A 5546-nucleotide genomic window follows, 5' to 3' on the forward strand; every position below is an offset into this window, starting at 1 on the left:
GAAAGAGTCAGGTCAAAAAGAAGTGAAGCTGAATTCTGGAAGGAAACGATCAACTCAGTATGAGATGACAGCAGGAATTCCAGGAGAAATGACAGGAGCTGATGCCCTAGAGAGACAGCAAATCTCTCCCTGCTATGGAAATCAGTCATGAGTCATATGTAAGGAAACCAATGTAACATATCACTTATGATGCTTGGCCATATGACTTATTTGTTTTCATGGGTTATAAGAGACAATTAGCTGCATGTATTAAAGGCAGCACAGTTTTCAAGAAAAGAACATTTTTAAGGCAGGTTTCAGTTCTCAGAATTGTTTATGGGACTACTTTTTTACTTGAATGGAAGGCAAAAGAAGGACAAAAGAGAGTCTGGGATTATCTTGATTATTAAAGTCACAGCAACTGACCACCTTCAAAAATGTCTCCTTTGCGGGGCTATTCCCAGTATTATCATGGAACGTCTTCACCATTGAACTCCCACAGCTTGTTTCACTTTCTGAAAAGTTCCGGGAACTAACAAAGCAAGAGTCAAATAAACCTTCGCTCTCTGTATGTGTGGTGTGTGTTAGCGTTGTAGTGTCTGACTCTTTGCTATGCCATGGACTGTAGCCCACCAGGCTCCTCTGTCCACAGGATTTCCCAGAATGGGTGGCCATTTCCTTCTCCAGGAGATCTTCCCAGCCCAGGGATCAAACCCAGGTCACCTGTATTAAAGGCAGATTCTTTTCAAGGAGATCAATCCTGGATGTTCATTGGAGGGACTGATGCTAAAGCTGAAACTCCAATACTTTGGCCACCTCATGAGACGAGTTGACTCACTGGAAAAGACTCTGATGCTGGGAAAGGTTGGGGGCGGGAGGAGAAGGGGACGACGGAGAATGAGATGGCTGGATGGCATCACCGACTCTGTGGACATGAGTTTGAGTGTACTCCGGGAGTTGGTGATGGACAGGGAGGCCTGGCGTGCTGTGATTCATGGGGTCGCGGAGAGTCGGACACGACTGAGCGACTGAACTGAACTGAACTGAACTTCACCACTGAGCTACTTGGGAAGCCCAGACTTTGCCTGACTATTTTAAAAGCATGATTTCTTTCTTCAAAACCCATGCCTGATGATTTTATTATTTTGGACCAAACCTCTTTTACTATTTTCCACAAAAGAATGCCAAGCCATCCTCAAATTAACCTTTCAATGACTTCTAAACTACTTTAGTTTGTAGACATACATGAAACTCTCTCTCTCTCTCACACACACACACAGAGCCATATTCATGGAATCAGCCCCACAAGTCTAGTTTCAGACACAAGAAGTGCTGCACAGTGAAAGGCAGCCTCCTGAAGATCACACTTTCCCACATTCTCTATCTGCATTACAGCAATCAACCAAACTTCTGTAACTTATTACCATCCTCATTTACTAGACTCTATTTATTGACCCCTCAAGTGAAAGCCAGCTCCCCAGATTTATTGCTATTTATTCTAATGACAAGTTATGACCAACCCAGACAGCATATTATAAAGCAGAGACATTACTTTGCTAACAAAGGTCCGTCTAGTCAAGTCTATGGTTTTTCCAGTGGTCATGTGTGGATGTGAGAGTCGGACTATGAAGAAAGCTGAGCACTGAAGAATTGATACTTTTGTTGTGTGGTGTTGGAGAAGACTCTTGAGAGTCCCTTGGACTGCAAGGAAATCCAACCAGTCCATTCTAAAGGAAATCGATCCTGGGTGTTCATTGGAAGGACTGATGCTAAAGCTGAAACTCCAATACTTTGGCCACCTGGTCCAAAGAGTTTACTCACTGGAAAAGACCCTAATGCTGGGAGGGGCTGGGGGCGGGAGAAGGGGACAACAGAGAATGAGATGGCTGGATGGCATCACCGAGTCAATCCACATGAGTTTGGGTGGACTCCGGGAGTTGGTGATAGACAGGGAGGCCTGGCGTGCTGCAATTCATGGGGTCGCAAAGAGTTGGACATGACTGAGTGACTGAACTGAACTGATTCTAACAACAAAGCAATGACATGAAATCTCAAAAATTATTTCACAGTGGAACAGATACCAATGTGCTAGTCTGCCCTGTTTACCGGAGGGCATGTGGGAGGCATGCTGCATTGGGATGTACGGTCTAGAGAGTGATTGTGTCCCTCTATTCACTTAGCACTGGCACTGTTAAGAGCACTTCCACGTTAACATCTGACTCTCTTTGAATGGGAATTCCTGAAAGAGAAACAAGAAACTGTGCCTTCCTAGGAGACTCTGCTAAGCAGGGGGATCACTCACTTGGCCCATTTCTGTTTCCTTCAGGTTAGAAAAACTGAGAGCCTTCTAATATTATTTGCTTATGCCACCCCTCTAGAGATCACTAGCTCTTCTTACCTTAAATCTTTTATTATTCTGAAACATACGATGTCAATGATTAAAATAGTGCATTTGATGTAGAGAGATAAAAACAAATTGCAGCTTTTTGCTACTCTAAACAAAACTAGTTTTTTGTTTTGTTTTTTTTTATCACAAACACATTGGGAAAGTACTTAAATTGCCAGGTTTCAAATTATCACAGGGATGGGGTTAAAACAAATTCATTGAGTAACACAGACTTTCCAGACTCAGCTAATGGACAAGATGATTCACCGTTCTCATGTGGCAAGACCAAAGGGAAAGCCTGTGGCGGGGAAAGGACAAGGATGCAGAAACGCAACCTTCAAACTCAGGCATGGCAAGCAAGCAACTTGTAATCAGAATGTAACAGGCAGCACTAATTTATAGAAAGATGCCTTTTGGAGTACCAAATTAGCCTAATCAATTGAGAAACTTATTAATGGGCCTGACAATTTTCCTTAAGGACCACATCAAGGTATAGCAAATGACTCTCAAAGTTGCGTTAGCATTTGCATAAAATTAGTTTATCTGTGCACTGAAACTGGGTATGGTTACAAAGCCTATCGTGGAGTGCATTTTGGAGCAATTTCCAAATCAAAGTTTCATTAGTGCTCCTTTAGCAGTCGCTCATTGATTGTTCTCATCTCTATTCCATTCATACACGATCACTGTCCCCCAGTAAATCATCCAGCGCACGACAGACTCCACAGAAGCCGTTTCCCTCTGCACGTGACAAGAGAAGGAAGCTCTTCTGGGTGGTACCAGCAAGCCCAGGCTCGGAGTCAGACACGGCTATTTCACAGCTCAGCCTTACCACCTCTGAGGTATTCGGCCCTTCATAATCACATGGCCTTTCTTCCGTGCTCTTATCCTTTAAAAAATGGTAAATATGGCTAACGGTAACACTTACCTAATTATGGGAAGAAACCAATGAGAAATTTCACATGTCATCTTTGTACCTTGTGAAACATTATTTCAATGTAACATTTTAATATATGCACTAGAAAAAAAGAGATGAAAAAGCTTGCTGTAAATGGACATAGAAACGTGAACCCCATCATCTGTAATGACAACCTTTCTTGTCCTGAATATTATTTCCTTTTTCTTAAATTTTCTTAAGCATGCTAAAATATCCTAATTAGGAAAATTTTACTCTTGTTAAAATAGGCAATCTTTTAAGAAAGGAATTACTTCTAACGTCTTCAGAATTCTCAATAGTTTCTCTTTATCTTTGAAAGTCTAAATTAAGAAGACACCTTCTCAGCGATGATACAAAAAAGAGAGAAAATTTTTTTCAGTATCATCTCTTCGGGTTGACTTAGCCTGCTTTTTTTATTTATGGAGAATCAAAGAAGGATACCGGAGAAGGCAATGGCACCCACTCCAGTGCTCTTGCCTGGAAAATCCCATGGTCGGAGGAGCCTGGTCGGCTGCAGTCCATGGGGTCGCTACGAGTCAGACATAACTGAGCGACTTCACTTTCACTGCTCACTTTCACACATTGGAGAAGGCAATGGCAAGCCACTCCAGTGCTCTTTCCTGGAGAATCCCAGGGACGGGGGAGCCTGGTAGGAGGCCGTCTGTGGGGTCACACAGAGTCGGACACGACTGAAGTGACTTAGCAGCAGCAGCAGCAGCAAAGAAGGATACAGTGGCATCAGACAAAATTTATAATTAATAAATAATTAAGAATCATGCCACTAATTAAAAAGGAATTTTTGTAAATATGAAGTGCTCACCAAAGTTCATGGGAATTGAAAAAATGGTCTTTTGAAAGCAATTTCCTCAGGTCAAATTCTTCTTTATGAAATGCTAAAAAAACTTCACTCAACCTACTAAAAAGTCATCAATTAAATAGCAACTGAGCTGTGTCTCCTTTATTTAAGAGAGAGATATTGATAAAACATATCAAAATCTGAGAAATCACACTGCTGTATTTAAGGCAGTTTTTAGAGTATCTTTAGGCTATTTAGCTCAATTTTCTACAAGTTATATGTCTACCACGTGTGTGAGTGTGTGTGTGTGTGTGTACGCTTAGTCGTGTCAATTCTGTGACCCCATGGACTAACCCTCTAGGCACCTCTGTCCATGTATTCCGGGCAAGACTACTAAAAGTGGGTTGCCATTTCATACTCCAGAGCTATCACATGGTAGAACGTAATTGATTATTCATTCAACAAATGTTTGGGGACACCTACTTTGCTCAAGGCACTGACAAACATTTCTGGAGGTAGAAAGATTAATAAAACACAACCTCCACCATAATGGGATTATATTTATTATATATCATATTTATTACTATCTCAACTTCTGATGCTCAGGATGATCTATAAAGAACTGAATTATCAAGAGAAATCCAAGCTCAATCACTGCACCTGACTTACTAATTCTTTAGGCAAATACGGACTTGCCCACAACTCCTACCCCAGAGATACCCTTACCATTCCTCGAAGAGATCCATTTTCTCAGGTTCCCTAAAGAGTCCAGCTGACCCCAGCTTTCAACTCATCACAAAGAATAGGGGTGTGGGGAATTTGTCAAAGGAAGTGGGCTCAACTCACTGGCAAGCAAGCACAGTCAGAGGGTCATTAAAAGGGCAAAGTTTATAAAGCATTGTCTAAAGGGCATATCGGAGACGGCAATGGCAAGCCACTCCAGTACTATTGCCTAGAAAATCCCATGGATGGAGGAGCCTGGTAGGCTGTAGTCCATGGGGTCGCTAAGGGTCGGACACGACTGAGCGACTTCACTTTCACTTTCACACATTGGAGAAGGAAATGGCAACCCACTCCAGTGTTCTTGCCTGGAGAATCCCAGGGACGGGGGAGCCTGGTGGGCTTACGTCTATGGGGTCACGCAGAGTCAGACACGACTGAAGTGACTTAGCAGCAGCAGCAGCAGCAAGGGGCATATGGCCCTCCCATCCTGCTGGAAATTGAAAAGTCTGAAGTTAAGCCAGACCAGAAGTTATCCTAGTAACTACACTGCTCAGTGTTTTCTAAGAAAGATTCCTATGAAAGTCTCTGCTAGGTAAAAAACAAGGATGTAGTTCACCACACCGTTCAGTTCACTCCAGCAGGACTCATGGCAAAAACTATCTCCAGTCTCAGTAGGAGGAATGGTCTTTCTTTCTCAAACAGCAGAGTTCTGACAATATCTACTTCCA

This window comes from Moschus berezovskii, chromosome 26 (genome assembly GCF_049115385.1).
Source record: "Moschus berezovskii isolate FMDL1 chromosome 26, NW_MosBer_1.0, whole genome shotgun sequence".
In the NCBI taxonomy this organism is placed as follows: domain Eukaryota; kingdom Metazoa; phylum Chordata; class Mammalia; order Artiodactyla; family Moschidae; genus Moschus; species Moschus berezovskii.